Source organism: Oncorhynchus gorbuscha, linkage group LG03 (assembly GCF_021184085.1).
Source record: "Oncorhynchus gorbuscha isolate QuinsamMale2020 ecotype Even-year linkage group LG03, OgorEven_v1.0, whole genome shotgun sequence".
NCBI lineage: Eukaryota > Metazoa > Chordata > Actinopteri > Salmoniformes > Salmonidae > Oncorhynchus > Oncorhynchus gorbuscha.
The window spans coordinates 60724544-60741977 of NC_060175.1; the positions used below are offsets into that span (position 1 = coordinate 60724544).

Consider the following 17434-nt stretch of genomic DNA (forward strand, 5'->3'; position numbering starts at 1 on the left):
TCGTACAGCTCTCGGGGACCACACATGAAACCACATAAGCAGCATACACAAATGAATGAATGAATGAAATAACATATTTCTTTTAACAATCTCCAGTTGGCAACCCATTCCTTACGGGATTAATTGAAAAACATTTTGGGCTGTCCCCGACTAAAAAATAATCTTTGTCGACCAAAAGTCGTCTGTTCTTTTGACCTGAATTGATTGCTGGACATTTTTAAACGTGTATTTTTCCATATATAGACAATCCTCTCCGCACAGTCACCTGACATTCCATATATACTGTATGTGTTTTTATAAAATCAACTATATGCATTGAGCTTGTCTGATGCTTAAAGTTTGCGGTTTGATGAAATAAGACAAATGCCTCAAGAGGGCACCAGATAACACCCCCCCCCCCCAAAAAAACTGACCCAGCTATTCTCCTGATTCTGCATTACTCTCCTGAAGTTGTCAGTAATCGGCTACATGGAGTCAAACTTTTTTCATGTTTAATTCCCATTTATATTGTCATTTCTACTGATCTGCGTGCCAGTTATGGTTTTCATATGCACATTTTCGTGAAACAGTTTCATTTAATTTATAATAACATCTTCATATTTCAAAATCATTGTCATGTGGTCAATCGAAATTCTATCCAAATCTAAGTGAAAATGACAAACCTAAAAAGTAACATCTATTGCCATTTGCCAACTATGTAAAAATAGCCATACATAAAGCCAACAAATAAAAATAGCAGCTTGCAGGTAGAAAATATCCTGATAAAAATAAATATCCTATGAATCCCATTGGCTACACATGGCCTGTCTGCAACAAACTTGAAACATTGTATCAACTATTAAGTTGGGTCCAGCCTGAAGCTTGCACTAGTGAACTTGCTACATTGTAAAAAAAAAATCTGGGCTGTCAGAGTTTCCTGCACCAGTGAGCTCGGGACAGACACCGCTGTAGGCAATTTGCGCAAGGGATAAGAAGCAGTGCTTGACTTGGGCAGGAGCTCACCAGAGCCGAGTACCGGCACCTCAAATTTTCTCCTGCTTGAGCTCCTGTTCCTCTTATAGAATATTATTTCAAAAGTATTGTGGAGTTCCTACACCTAAATATAAACAGCACCAGTACCCAAAACAAGTACCGGGACCTATTTCCGTCCAAGTCAAGCACTGATAAGGTAGGCCTATTTTATGACGTTTCCCACTGGATCAGAGCATTACATTTTTCCCTTTCACGCTGAGTGGTTATTGAAAGGGAGAGAGAAAGATTTTTGAAATACATTGAGGAACTATTGTCATTCTCAATGGATGTAAAAACAGACTTAATTTGCTTGCTGTTTGCTGTGAAGAAAACATTACTGTAATGGCAGATTTCCTCTTCGTCTGAAGAGGAGTAAGGATCGAACCAAAATGCAGAGTGGTGAGTGTTCATGACGATTTATTAAAAATGAACTGACCACTGAAATACAAAACAATGTGATGAAAACCGAAACAGTATCGTGTGACGACAAAAACTCACACGGAAACAAACACCCACACCAACAGTGAAACCCAGGCTACCTAAGTATGATTCTCAATCAGAGAACACTAACGACACCTGCCTCTGATTGAGGACCATACTAGGCTGAACACAAAAACCAACATAGAAAGACAAACATAGACTGCCCACCCCAGTCATGCCCTGACCATACTAAAACAAAGAATAAAATAACAGAACTATGGTCAGAACGTGACAGTACCCACCCCAAGGTGCGGACGCCGGCCGCAAAACCTGAACCTATAGGGGAGGGTCTGGGTGGGCGTCTGTCCGCGGACAGAATAACCCAAAACAATGGACCAAGCAGCGTGGTAACGGCCAGCAGCAGCAGCGGCAAAGAACGCAGGACTCATGGATTTGGGAGGAGATTCTGGACGGCGAAGGACCCTGGGCACAGCCAGGGGAATATCACCGCCCCAAAGCAGAGCTGGAGGCAGCAAAAGCAGAGAGGCGCCGGTATGAGGAGGCAGCACGGCAGCGTGGCTGGAAGCCTGAGAGGCAGCCCCAAGTCGACTCCTGTCTCCAGGACAGGAGCCGACTGTTGCGCGCAGGGAAAAGTAGCCTCGTCTGGGGCACAGGGAATCTATGGAGACTTGAAAGTCTGACTGAAGGACACGGAGAACGTCAGGTTCTTCTGTGTTGCCACAGGCAGGCAGGGCACCAGATGACTGGTGTGTACTGGGAGTAGGGCTTTCAGTCGCTGCGCTGCATTGGAGCACAATTCACAGACCATACAAACGCTCCACACCGCGTGGCCGCGGCCACCCTAATCTGGTGGTCCCAGCGCGCACGACCCACGTGGAGTTCCAGGTCTCCGGTAGCCTCTGGAACTGCCAATCTGCGGTCAACAAGGCAGACTTCATCTCAGCCTATGCCTCCCTCCAGTCCCTCGACTTCTTGGCACTGACGGAAACATGGATCACCACAGACAACACTGCTACTCCTACTGCTCTCTCTTCGTCCGCCCACGTGTTCTCGCACACCCCGAGAGCTTCTGGTCAGCGGGGTGGTGGCACCGGGATCCTCATCTATCCCAAGTGGTCATTCTCTCTTTCTCCCCTTACCCATCTGTCTATCGCCTCCTTTGAATTCCATGCTGTCACAGTTACCAGCCCTTTCAAGCTTAACATCCTTATCATTTATGGCCCTCCAGGTCCCCTCGGAGAGTTCATCAATGAGCTTGATGCCTTGATAAGCTCCTTTCCTGAGGACGGCTCACCTCTCACAGTTCTGGGCGACTTTAACCTCCCCCCACGTCTACCTTTGACTCATTCCTCTCTGCCTCCTTCTTTCCACTCCTCTCCTCTTTTGACCTCACCCTCTCACCTTCACCCCCTACTCACAAGGGAGGCAATACGCTCAACCTCATCTTTACTAGATGCTGTTCTTCCACTAACCTCATTGCAACTCCCCTCCAAGTCTCCGACCACTACCTTGTATCCTTTTCCCTCTCGCTCTCATCCAACACCTCCCACACTGCCCCTACTCGGATGGTATCGCGCCGTCCCAACCTTCGCTCTCTCTCCCCCGCTACTCTCTCCTCTTCCATCCTATCATCTCTTCCCTCCACTCAAACCTTCTCCAACCTATCTCCTGATTCTGCCTCCTCAACCCTCCTCTCCTCCCTCTCTGCATCCTTTGACTCTCTATGTCCCCTATCCTCCAGGCCGGCTCGGTCCTCCCCTCCCGCTCCGTGGCTCGATGACTCATTGCGAGCTCATAGAACAGGGCTCCGGGCAGCCGAGCGGAAATGGAGGAAAACTCGCCTCCCTGCGGACCTGGCATCCTTTCACTCCCTCCTCTCTACATTTTCCTCCTCTGTCTCTGCTGCTAAAGCCACTTTCTACCACGCTAAATTCCAAGCATCTGCCTCTAACCCTAGGAAGCTCTTTGCCACCTTCTCCTCCCTCCTGAATCCTCCTCCCCTCCCCCTCCTCCCTCTCTGCAGATGACTTCGTCAACCATTTTGAAAAGAAGGTTGACGACATCCGATCCTCGTTTGCTAAGTCAAACGACACCGCTGGTTCTGCTCACACTGCCCTACCCTGTGCTCTGACCTCTTTCTCCCCTCTCTCTCCAGATGAAATCTCGCGTCTTGTGACGGCCGGCCGCCCAACAACCTGCCCGCTTGACCCTATCCCCTCCTCTCTTCTCCAGACCATTTCCGGAGACCTCCCTTACCTCACCTCGCTCATCAACTCATCCCTGACCACTGGCTACGTCCCTTCCGTCTTCAAGAGAGCGAGAGTTGCACCCCTTCTGAAAAAACCTACACTCGATCCCTCCGATGTCAACAATTACAGACCAGTATCCCTTCTTTCTTTTCTCTCCAAAACTCTTGAACGTGCCGTCCTTGGCCAGCTCTCCCGCGATCTCTCTCTGAATGACCTTCTTGATCCAAATCAGTCAGGTTTCAAGACTAGTCATTCAACTGAGACTGCTCTCCTCTGTATCACGGAGGCGCTCTGCACTGCTAAAGCTAACTCTCTCTCCTCTGCTCATCCTTCTAGATCTATCGGCTGCCTTCGATACTGTGAACCATCAGATCCTCCTCTCCACCCTCTCCGAGTTGGGCATCTCCGGCGCGGCCCACGCTTGGATTGCGTCCTACCTGACAGGTCGCTCCTACCAGGTGGCGTGGCGAGAATCTGTCTCCTCACCACGCACTCTCACCACTGGTGTCCCCCAGGGCTCTGTTCTAGGCCCTCTCCTATTCTCGCTATACACCAAGTCACTTGGCTCTGTCATAACCTCACATGGTCTCTCCTATCATTGCTATGCAGACGACACACAACTAATCTTCTCCTTTCCCCCTTCTGATGACCAGGTGGCGAATCGCATCTCTGCATGTCTGGCAGACATATCAGTGTGGATGACGGATCACCACCTCAAGCTGAACCTCGGCAAGACGGAGCTGCTCTTCCTCCCGGGGAAGGACTGCCCGTTCCATGATCTCGCCATCACGGTTGACAACTCCATTGTGTCCTCCTCCCAGAGCGCTAAGAACCTTGGCGTGATCCTGGACAACACCCTGTCGTTCTCAACCAACATCAAGGCGGTGGCCCGTTCCTGTAGGTTCATGCTCTACAACATCCGCAGAGTACGACCCTGCCTCACACAGGAAGCGGCGCAGGTCCTAATCCAGGCACTTGTCATCTCCCGTCTGGATTACTGCAACTCGCTGTTGGCTGGGCTCCCTGCCTGTGCCATTAAACCCCTTCAACTCATCCAGAACGCCGCAGCCCGTCTGGTGTTCAACCTTCCCAAGTTCTCTCACGTCACCCCGCTCCTCCGTTCTCTCCACTGGCTTCCAGTTGAAGCTCGCATCCGCTACAAGACCATGGTGCTTGCCTACGGAGCTGTGAGGGGAACGGCACCTCAGTACCTCCAGGCTCTGATCAGGCCGTACACCCAAACAAGGGCACTGCGTTCATCCACCTCTGGCCTGCTCGCCTCCCTACCACTGAGGAAGTACAGCTCCCGCTCAGCCCAGTCAAAACTGTTCGCTGCTCTGGCCCCCCAATGGTGGAACAAACTCCCTCACGACGCCAGGACAGCGGAGTCAATCACCACCTTCCGGAGACACCTGAAATCCCACCTCTTTAAGGAATACCTAGGATAGGATAAGTAATCCCTCTCACCCCCCCCCCCTTTAAGATTTAGATGCACTATTGTAAAGTGACTGTTCCACTGGATGTCATAAGGTGAATGCACCAATTTGTAAGTCGCTCTGGATAAGAGCGTCTGCTAAATGACTTAAATGTAAATGTAAAAATGTATTGGGGGGAGCAACACGGGGAGTGTGGTGAAGCCAGGTAGGAGACCTGCGCCAACTTCCCGTGCTTACCGGAGAGAGAGAGGGACCGGGCAGGCACCATGTTATGTGGTGGAGCGCACAGACTCCCCAGTGTGTGCATAGCCCGGTGCAGTACATTCCAGCTCCTCGTATCGGCTGGGCTAGAGTGGGCATCGAGCCAGGTGCCATGAAGCCGGATTTACGCATCTGGTCTCCATTGCGTCTCCTTGGGCCAGGGTACATGGCACCAGCCTTACGCATGGTGTCCCCGGTTTGCCAGCACAGCCCAGTGCGGGCTATTCCACCTCGCCGCACTTGCCTGGCTAACGGGAGCATTCAACCAAGTAAGGTTGGGCAGGCTCGGTGCTCAAGAGCTCCAATGCGCCGGCACGGTCCGGTCTATCCAGTGCCACCTCCATACACCAGCCCTGCGGTGGCAGCCTCCCGCACCAGGCTGTCTCTCCGTCTCATCCCTACAGGTGCTCCCGTCTGTCCTGAGCTGCTAGAGTCTCCCGTCTGTCCTGAGCCGTCTGTCAGCCAGGACCTGCCAGAGCCGCCAGTCAGCCAGGAGCTGCCAGAGCCATCAATCAGTCCGGAGCTGCCCCTCAGTCCAGAGCGGCCCGTTAGTCCGGAGCGGCCCCTCAGTCCGGAGCGGCCCCTCAGTCCGGAGCGGCCCGTCAGTCCGGAGCGGCCCGTCAGTCCGGAGCGGCCCGTCAGTCCGGAGCGGCCAGTCAGTCCGGAGGCGCTCCTTAGTCCAGTGGGGCCTTTAATTAGGGTCTTAGGCCCAAGGTCGGAGCTGAGGGTCGTCACTTCAAAGAGGCCCGTGAAGAGGGCAATGACTATGGTAGAGTGGGGTCCATGTCCAGCGCCAGAGCTACCACCAGATGCCCACCCAGACCCTCCTCTATAGGTTTAAGTTTTGCGTGCGGGGTGGTACTGAGGGGCAGCTCCGGACTGATTGACGGCTCTGGCAGCTCCTGGCTGACTGGCGGCTCTGGCAGGTCCTGGCTGACTGGCGGCTCTGGCAGGTCCTAGCTGGCAGACGGCTTGCGTTGTTTGTTTCTATGTTTTTTTTGGTCAGGGTGTGATAGGAGTGGGCATTCTGTTGTATGTCTAGTTTGTCTATTTCTATGTGTTTTGGCCTGATATGGTTCTCAATCAGTGGCAGGTGTTTGTCGTGATCTCTGATTAGGAACCATATTTAGGTAGCCTGTGTTGTATTGTAGTTCGTGGGTTATGTGTAGTTGCCCGTGTCTGCACTCGTTGTCATAGCGCCACGTTCGTGTTTTTGTTTAAGTGTTCTTCGTGTTTTTTCGTCATTCAATAAAAGAATGGATTCACACCACGCTACGCTTTGGTCTACTCCATACGACGATCGCGACAATTACTTTGAGAAGCTCCACAGGTCATTATTGGTGGTGCATTAACCTGTTACTCCTACCCCCTACTTTTTCGAACATTCTGTTAAAAATCGTGCAACATTTCAGCGCCCTGCTGCTCATGCCAGGAATATAGTAAATGGAAAAATATATCCATCCGCCACTTCAACCCATTGATAAAGGCGAACCACAACAAATGGGGCTGAGGTTGCAATACCTACAGCTTTCACACGATGTCAACAGTCTTGTCATTTGCCTAGGCTTTGTTTCTTAGTCAAACAAAGAAGAGACAAGCCATTTGTTCAAGTCTCCGACCGGATATTTTGGTTGAGATTTACCCGGACATTATTTCCAGACGGACAGCTAAATAATATACTTCACCTCGTGATCAATTTGATTGCTTATTAACGTTTACTAATACCTAAAGTTTCATTACAAAAGTATTTCAAAGTGTTTTGTGAAAGTTTATCGTCTACTTTTTTAATTTAAAAAAATGAAGTTACGTTATAAGACGCAATTTTTTTCCGTTTATCACACAGTCTTCATAGATCGATATCTAGGCTATATATGGACAGATTTAATCGAAAAAAAGACCCAATAGTGATTATGGGACATCTAGGAGTGCCAACAAAGAAAATGGTCAAAGGTAATGAATGTTTTATATTTTATTTGTGCGCTTTGTGTAGCGACGACTATTGCTTATTATTTTGTTTACGTACTTATCCTAGGATAGGATAAGTAATCCCTCTCACCCCCCCCTTTAAGATTTAGATGCACTATTGTAAAGTGACTGTTCCACTGGATGTCATAAGGTGAATGCACCAATTTGTAAGTCGCTCTGGATAAGAGCGTCTGCTAAATGACTTAAATGTAAATGTAAATGTCCCCTGCGGGTCTTTTGGGGTGTTACATGCTATCAGATAATAGCTTCTCATGCTTTCGCCGAAAACCATTTTAAAAATCTGAATTGTTGCCTGTATTCACAACGAGTGTAGCTTTAATTCAATACCCTGCATGTATATTTTAATGAACGTTTGAGTTTTAACTAGTACTATTAGCATTTAGCGTAGCGCATTTGCATTTCCAGATGTCTAGATGGGACGCCTGCGTGTCAGGTAGGAGCAAGAGGTTAAGCCAATCAGAAATACCATCTGATCCCCAAACGGGCACATTTACTTGCCTACATTTGCGTGCAGGCCACATAGCCTATCGGCCTACTTCTATGTGTGCGTGACCTTACTCAACATTGACAGGAGCACTCTAAACAAAAGACTAAATTGACAAAACTTGTAAATGGAATTAAATAAACCAAAACTTGTTTCTCACAAGTGTGGCATAGGTTGTGCGCTCTGCAATCAACGTGTCCACTCCAACAATGACAACAGGAAGTCTGGAATAATAAAATATTATAATAAATTATTAAAATAAATTACTGCAACCAAAGTAACAAACATTGTGGATTAGAAATTATAGGAATTAACGGTAAATGTACATCTGATATATGTAATGGGGAATTGATATACACTAATAATCAAATGCAAACAATTCACACAATGGAGTTATGAGCACAAATTGGCGGGAGAGAGCGCATTCTGGAAAGAGAAGTGCAGTGTGCATCTGGGTGCATGGTCAATCTGACGTCTGCATTGGCCATGCAGCATTTACGGGGATATGGACTCAGCAGAAGTCAGGGTATTCATACTTCTTGCGCTTTGCAGAGCAGTGCAGAGCTGTTGTCAAGGAAGCGAGTTTGTGTTTATACAGGATGTACCGCCCCCACCTACAATCAACCAATCATGTCAATGCGGAGCTACAGTATATAGAGCCCTTCACATTGTTACAAAATTTGGGAGGCGCATGGCGATGCGGACAGAGCTCGATTTGGTCTCTGCATGCCTCTGGAGGCTCCGCAATTGCGTCACACCCTCCATACAGAGCCTCAGACCACAATTGTCTCATTCACCCCCTCCTCTCCCTGGTTATTCCTCAGGTGGTTGCTGTAAATGAGAAGGTGTCCAAAGTCACCTGGTAAAATAAGGGTCAAACAACCAGATATTGTTCCCGTGCAGTGCACACCGCATAAAGAATGAAAAGGAGATAAGCAATATTCATACTTATTTAACCCTTATTTTACCAGGTCAGTTGACTGAGAACACATTCTCCTTTACAGCAAGAGCCAGGACACACGTTTAACTTCTTGGATATAGGGGGCGCTCTTTTAATTTATGGATAAAAAAACGTTCCCGTTTTAAACAAGATATTTTGTCATGAAAAGATGCTTGACTTTGCATATAATTAACAGCTTAGGAAAGAAAACTCTGACGTTTCCAAAACTGCAAAGATATTGTCTGTGAGTGCCAAAGAACTAATGCTACAGGCACAACCAAGATGAAATTTCATACAGGAAGTGCCCCAGATTTTGAATGTGCTGTGTTCCAATGTCTCCTTATATGGCTGTGTATGGGTCCCGAATGAGCTTAGACTTTCTATCGTTTCCCCAAGGTGTCGACAGCATTGTGATGTATTTGTAGGCAAATCATTGGAAGATTGACCTTAAGAGACTACATCTACCAGGTGGCCGCTTGGTGTCCTCAGTTGCAATTATTGCGTAATCTCCAGCTGCGTGTATTTTTCGTTTGCGTCGAGGAGAAACAGCTGCCACGAATGATTTATCATCGAATAGACATGTGCAAAACACCTTGAGGATTGATTCTAAACAACGTTTGCCATGTTTCTGTCGATATTATGGAGTTAATTTGGAAAAAAGTTTGGTGTTGTAGAGACTGCATTTTCAGACTTTTTTCTTAGCCAAACGAGATGAACAAAACGGAGCAATTTCTCCTACACAAGTCATCTTTTTGGAAAAACTGAACATTTGCTATCTAACTGAGAGTCTCCTCATTGAAAACATCCAAAGTTCCTCAAAGGTAAATTTTATTTGAATGCTTTTCTTGTTTTTGTGAAAATGTTGCCTGCTGAATGCTAGGCTTAATGCTATGCTAGCTATCAATACTCTTACACAAATGCTTGTGTAGCTATGGTTGAAAAGCATATTTTGAAAATCTGAGATGACAGTGTTGTTAGCAAAAGGCGAAGCTTGTGAGTGAATATATTTCTTTCATTTCATTTGCAATTTTCATGAATAGTTAACGCAATGTTATGGTAATGCGCTTGAGGCTATAATTACGCTCCCGGATACGGGATTGCTCGACGCTAGAGGTTAACGTACATACGAAAGACGACACCCTACATAGAGTTATAATAATGTTCCCAATCACTGCCCTGGGGGGAAAGAGTGAAAAGGGTGCCTCCTACTGGCCCTCCAACACCACTTCCAGCAGCATCTGGTCTCCCATCCAGGGACCAACCCTGCTTATTTTCAGATGCAAGTCAGCAGTGGGATGCAGGGTGGTAGGCTGATGGTAATAACCCTATATCAGTTTTTTTTTAAATCAACAGAGCAAAAGGACAATATAAGAACAAGGTGCAATCCTATTACACAGGCTCCAACGCCCGACACGTGGCAGGGGCCACAGTCCATTACGGCTTACATAGGAAGACCCAGACGTGATCTTCCCAATGATGCCTCTCTAACAGATGAACTCAATGCATTTTATTACTCTTTGGGAAAAAACAACACAGAGTCATTTACGAGGGCCCCCGCTGACCCAGGGGACTGGGTGATTTTGCTCTCAGAGGCCGACGTGAGTTATGCTTTTTAACCAGGGCGCTGGCAGGCATATTCACAGTCATTTTCAATGTCTCCTTGTCCCAGTCTGTAATCCCCACGTCTCAAGCTGACCACTATCATTCCTGTTCCCAAGAACTCTAAGGCTACCTGCCACAATGACTACCGATGTAGCACTCACATCTGTAATCATGAAGTGCTTTGAAAGGCTGGTTGTGGCACACATCAACTTCATCATCCCAAACACCCTAGACCCACTCCAGTTTTCCTACCGCCCCACAGATACATTGACGATGCAATCTCAATAGCACTCCACACTGCTCTCATCCACCAAGATAAGAGTAATACCTTTGTGAGAATGCTGTGCATTAACTGCAGCACAGCGTTCAACAACATAGTTCCCTCCAACCTTGCCGCCATACTTGGGACCCTAGGACTGAACACATCCCTCTGCAACTGGATCCTGGACTTCCTGACAGGCTGACCCCAGGTGGTGAGGGAGGTGCGGACATCCCAGTACATCAATAGGGCCGAGCTCCTTGCCATCCAGGACCTCTATATCAGGCGGTGTGAAAGGAAGTAACAGAAAATTGTAACTAATTTCAGGAAACCAGACGTATGTCACGAGTCACGACTTAACAGGAGAGGCATTTGAACGTTTATTTACATTTTTTATCAAAATGCATTTTTTGGCAGAGATGCCTTCTTGAACTTTCATGTGCCTTAATAACAAACTAGTATGCCATCTGTAAATATGAATAAAGTTGTTAAATTAATAGACTAGTTGGTTTAGCCACAGAAAGACAGGAACCTTCCCGCTAGCCATGATTGGCTGAGATAATGAATGGGCTGGACATGCCGAGAGATGAGTTTTGGATTGGTCTGCAGTCTTCCGTCTTTAAGATTAGCTGCAGTTTGTATCTTTAGAAACAACGTTAGACATGGAGAACTGCAAATGTGTTGCTACTGCTCTCCATAACATTGCTGCCCTGAATTTATCAGGCGCTATCAACAAAGATCAGTGCGAAAAGGTAGTAATGGACTACATTCAGGAGGAGATCGTACCATGCTGGCTTCTCTGACTCTGAAAATGAATCAGACCATGTGAACCTGAGTGACTTGACATAACGGGACATGCAAGCTGTACAAACTAAATGGAAATGACAGGATGTTTTATTTAATGAAAGGGGTGGTAGTCTGTGGTGAAGGGTTCATCCATATATACGGGTAAGAGTCTAGCTACAACACGCCGGACTCTCCTCCACCAGTCATACAAGAAGAATGGTCTAATGTCTCCAATCAAAAAAAGAGAGCTGGCCCAAGCAAGCACTTGTTCAGAGTGAGCGGTCTGTCTACCAGAAGATGGTTGCTGACTGCAAGACCACCTGTCAAGACCTGCAGTTGTCTCTGGGGGCCCCTACTGAACCAGCAAGCAAGACATCAGGATGCATTACAGCTTTGATTTCCTCCTTTATACTGATTAACATTTACATTTACATTTAAGTCATTTAGCAGACGCTCTTATCCAGAGCGACTTACAAATTGGTGCATTCACCTTATGACATCCAGTGGAACAGCCACTTTACAATAGTGCATCTAAATCTTTTAAGGGGGGTGAGAAGGATTACTTTATCCAATCCTAGGTATTCCTTAAAGAGGTGGGGTTTCAGGTGTCTCCGGAAGGTGGTGATTGACTCCGCTGTCCTGGCGTCGTGAGGGAGTTTGTTCCACCATTGGGGGGCCAGAGCAGCGAACAGTTTTGACTGGGCTGAGCGGGAACTGTACTTCCTCAGTGGTAGGGAGGCGAGCAGGCCAGAGGTGGATGAACGCAGTGCCCTTGTTTGGGTGTAGGGCCTGATCAGAGCCTGGAGGTACTGAGGTGCCGTTCCCCTCACAGCTCCGTAGGCAAGCACCATGGTCTTGTAGCGGATGCGAGCTTCAACTGGAAGCCAGTGGAGAGAGCGGAGGATCGGGGTGACGTGAGAGAACTTGGGAAGGTTGAACACCAGACGGGCTGCGGCGTTCTGGATGAGTTGTAGGGGTTTAATGGCACAGGCAGGGAGCCCAGCCAACAGCGAGTTGCAGTAGTCCAGACGGGAGATGACAAGTGCCTGGATTAGGACCTGCGCCGCTTCCTGTGTGAGGCAGGGTTGTACTCTGCGGATGTTGTAGAGCATGAACCAACAGGAACGGTCCACCGCCTTGATGTTAGTTGAGAACGACAGGGTGTTGTCCAGGATCACGCCAAGGTTCTTAGCGCTCTGGGAGGAGGACACAATGGAGTTGTCAACCGTGATGGCGAGATCATGGAACGGGCAGTCCTTCCCCGGGAGGAAGAGCAGCTCCGTCTTGCCGAGGTTCAGCTTGAGGTGGTGATCCGTCATCCACACTGATATGTCTGCCAGACATGCAGAGATGCGATTCGCCACCTGGTCATCAGAAGGGGGAAAGGAGAAGATTAATTGTGTGTCGTCTGCGTAGCAATGATAGGAGAGACCATGTGAGGTTATGACAGAGCCAAGTGACTTGGCGTATAGCGAGAATAGGAGAGGGCCTAGAACAGAGCCCTGGGGGACACCAGTGGTGAGAGCGCGTGGTGAGGAGACAGATTCTCGCCACGCCACCTGGTAGGAGCGACCTGTCAGGTAGGACGCAATCCAAGCGTGGGCAGCGCCGGAGATGCCCAACTCGGAGAGGGTGGAGAGGATGATCTGATGGTTCACAGTATCAAAGGCAGCCGATAGGTCTAGAAGGATGAGAGCAGAGGAGAGAGAGTTAGCTTTAGCAGTGTGGAGCGCCTCCGTGATACAGAGAAGAGCAGTCTCAGTTGAATGACTAGTCTTGAAACCTGACTGATTTGGATCAAGAAGGTCATTCTGAGAGAGATAGCGGGAGAGCTGGCCAAGGACGGCACGTTCAAGAGTTTTGGAGAGAAAAGAAAGGGATACTGGTCTGTAGTTGTTGACATCAGAGGGATCGAGTGTAGGTTTTTTCAGAAGGGGTGCAACTCTCGCTCTCTTGAAGACGGAAGGGATGTAGCCAGCGGTCAGGGATGAGTTGATGAGCGAGGTGAGGTAAGGGAGAAGGTCTCCGGAAATGGTCTGGAGAAGAGAGGGGATAGGGTCAAGCGGGCAGGTTGTTGGGCGGCCGGCCGTCACAAGACGCGAGATTTCATCTGGAGAGAGAGGGGGAGAAAGAGGTCAGAGCACAGGATAAGGCAGTGTGAGCAGAACCAGCGGTGTCGTTTGACTTAGCAAACGAGGATCGGATGTCGTCGACCTTCTTTTCAAAATGGTTGACGAAGTCATCTGCAGAGAGGGAGGAGGGGGGGGGAGGAGGATTCAGGAGGGAGGAGAAGGTGGCAAAGAGCTTCCTAGGGTTAGAGGCAGATGCTTGGAATTTAGCGTGGTAGAAAGTGGCTTTAGCAGCAGAGACAGAGGAGGAAAATGTAGAGAGGAGGGAGTGAAAGGATGCCAGGTCCGCAGGGAGGGCGAGTTTTCCTCCATTTCCGCTCGGCTGCCCGGAGCCCTGTTCTGTGAGCTCGCAATGAGTCATCGAGCCACGGAGCGGGAGGGGAGGACCGAGCCGGCCTGGAGGATAGGGGACATAGAGAGTCAAAGGATGCAGAGAGGGAGGAGAGGAGGCAGAATCAGGAGATAGGTTGGAGAAGGTTTGAGCAGAGGGAAGAGATAATAGGATGGAAGAGGAGAGAGTAGCGGGAGAGAGAGCGGAGGTTGGGACGGCACGATACCATCCGAGTAGGGGCAGTGTGGGAAGTGTTGGATGAGAGCGAGAGGGAAAATGATACAAGGTAGTGGTCGGAGACTTGGAGGGGAGTTGCAATGAGGTTAGTGGAAGAACAGCATCTAGTAAAGATGAGGTCGAGCGTATTGCCTGCCTTGTGAGTAGGGGGGGAGGTGAGAGGGTGAGGTCAAAAGAGGAGAGGAGTGGAAAGAAGGAGGCAGAGAGGAATGAGTCAAAGGTAGACGTGGGGAGGTTAAAGTCGCCCAGAACTGTGAGAGGTCCTAAGGAAAGGAGCTTATCAAGGAATCAAGCTCATTGATGAACTCTCCGAGGGAACCTGGAGGGAGATAAATGATAAGGATGTTAAGCTTGAAAGGGCTGGTAACTGTGACAGCATGGAATTCAAAGGAGGCGATAGACAGATGGGTAAGGGGAGAAAGAGAGAATGACCACTTGGGAGAGATGAGGATCCCGCTGACCAGAAGCTCTCGGGGTGTGCGAGAACACGTGGGCGGACGAAGAGAGAGCAGAAGGAGTAGCAGTGTTATCTGTGGTGATCCATGTTTCCGTCAGTGCCAAGAAGTCGAGGGACTGGAGGGAGGCATAGGCTGAGATGAACTCTGCCTTGTTGGCCGCAGATCGGCAGTTCCAGAGGCTACCGGAGACCTGGAACTCCACGTGGGTCGTGCGCGCTGGGACCACCAGATTAGGGTGGCCGCGGCCACGCAGTGTGGAGCGTTTGTATGGTCTGTGCAGAGAGGAGAGAACAGGGATAGACAGACACATAGTTGACAGGCTACAGAAGAGGCTACGCTAATGCAAAGGAGATTGGAATGACAAGTGGACTACACGTCTCCAATGTTCAGAAAGTTAAGCTTACGTAGCAAGAATCTTATTGACTAAAATGATTAAAATGATACATTACTGCTGAAGTAGGCTAGCTGGCAGTGGCTGCGTTGTTGACACTACACTAATCAAGTCGTTCCGTTGAGTGTAATAGTAATAATTAAGGACAGAGATGGAGAGATACACACAATATATAATCGGGAAGTAGGCAAATACCTTTCACCGAGCTGTGTAAAGAGACTGACAGGGGTGAGACAATACATTTTATTTATCTTTATGTTCTTTTGTTGTTTCCAGGTGGACTGTCCTTCTGACCCTATACAGCCAGGTCCCATGTCCTTTTTAAATCCTCACTAGTGTGGCTTGTTTGGTGTCTGCTGTGTCTGCTGTGAGTCAAGTCAACTACTTGATTGATGAAGGCATGTCATCCAGCAAAGGCAGCCGCCCAGACATCAACTACATGCGCCATTTCTTCACCAACTACGGAGTTGGGGAAACACATGTGGACCTGAATTGTGATAACTGCAGTGGCCAAAACAAGAACAAGTTTGTGCTCTGGTATTGTGCCTGGCGGACCAAGCACAAGCTCCACCACAGTCTGGACCTTCAGTTCCTGATCACAAGCTTGCCTCCGACTGGTGCTTCGGCCTCATCAAGCAGCACTTCAGAAAGACCAGAGTGACCACTTTGACTTTGTCTGAGATTGCTGGTGTTGTGAAGCACAGCACTGAGACGGGTCAACATCCCACAGCTGGTTGGACTGGAGGATGGCACGGTGCTGGTTGAAAGCTATGGTTGGCAACAACACCTGACTCTGTACATTAGGCCGCTGCCATAGATCTAGCAGTACCAGCACTTCAGGTGAATATCATTTTTATTGCATTGTATGAGGTTATTATTATTATCTAACCTTGGGAGGTGAATTGATGTTATACAAGGTTGTAATGTCTTCTCTATGTTTTTTTGTTATTTCCTGTTTTACAGCTTCGATGCTCTGGAGCCTGGTGTTGTTGTCGCCAAAGAGTGTTCAGACTCAGTCAAGACCAAGTTTCAGCTGCTGTGCAACGCTGACATCCTTCCTGTCATAGATGGTCTGCCTGTACAAGCACCACCTGGACTGGACACAGCTAGACAAACTTATATTTTTGAGAAGTGTAAGAGCAATTACAAGATTGTTATAATACTGTTATTGCATCAAATGGTTGTTTTATGCAAGAGAATAATGGGTTGCTAGAACACTCATCTGGGTGTGTTCTACTGAGGATTGGCCTCTGGGAGATTTAACACTGACAGGAGATTCACGATGTCTTTTGGGTGATAAAACCTAAAGAGACTGCATTCCAGAGCATGAGTTAATGTTTCTGTTCTATATGGTACCAGGGAGAGATGACACCAGGGCCAGACCCTGGTTTTTACACCATGAAAATAGTTTTACAGCAGATACTGTCTGCTGTGAATTATAAGTATCTTTCATACAAATCTTAACCTTGTGACCCATTCCATATATCTGTTGTTTGTCATGTAGACTGAAGGGGGTTGTCACGGTTTTCATATGGTGAAGGAGAGTCGGACCAAACTGCAGCGTGTCGATTGCGATTCATCTTTAACCTCATAATCCGCCCCATCCCGCATGCGGTCGCATTACTACAGCCTCAAGCTCATTACCATAACGCAACGTTAGCGATTTCTAAAAATCGCAAATGAAATGAAATAAATATGCCTGCTCTCAAGCTTATCCTTTTCTTAACAATCCTGTCGTCTCAGATTTTCAAAATATGCTTTAGAACCAGAGAAAATAAATAATTTGTGTAAGAGTGGTGATAGCTAGCTTAGCATTTAGCATTAGCATTTAGCACGCAACATATTCACAAAAACCAGCAAAGGGATCAAATAAAATCATTTACCTTTGAAGAACTTCAGATGTTTCAATGAGGAGACTCTGTCATGTTTTGTCTTATATTGTCTTGTCATTTTGCTTTTCCTTCTGTTCGTTTTCCCCCTGCTGGTCTTTTTAGGTTCGTTCCCCTTTTTCTCTCTCCCTCTCTCTCTCTCTTCTCTCTATCGTTCCGTTCCTGCTCCCAGCTGTTCCTATTCCCCTAATCAATCATTTAGTCTTCCCACACCTGTTCCCTATCTTTTCCCCTGATTAGAGTCCCTATTTCTCCCCTTGTTTTCCGTTTCTGCCCTGTCGGATCCTTGTATAGTGTTCACCGTGCTGTGTCTTTGTATCTCCCTGTCGTGTCGTGTTTCCCTCAGATGCTGCGTGGTGAGCAGGTGTCTGAGTCTGCTACGGTCAAGTGCCTTCCCGAGGCAACCTGCAGTACATGATCGAGTCTCCAGTCTGTTCTCGTCATTACGAGTGGAATTGTTCTTTATGCTTTATTTACTGCTCCGAATTGTCTAGGAGTATTGAATATTTACTTTACTGGATTAAAGACTCTGTTTTCGCCAAGT

At 48.0% G+C, this 17434-nt stretch overlaps 1 protein-coding gene across 2 annotated transcripts in view; it reads right to left on the reverse strand.

The window, feature by feature from the left end:
* The window catches only part of LOC124031657 (proline-rich transmembrane protein 3-like), a 46850-nt gene that overhangs the window by 14084 nt on the left and 15332 nt on the right, over positions 1-17434 (reverse strand). The gene's annotated exons all lie outside the window — the stretch shown is intronic.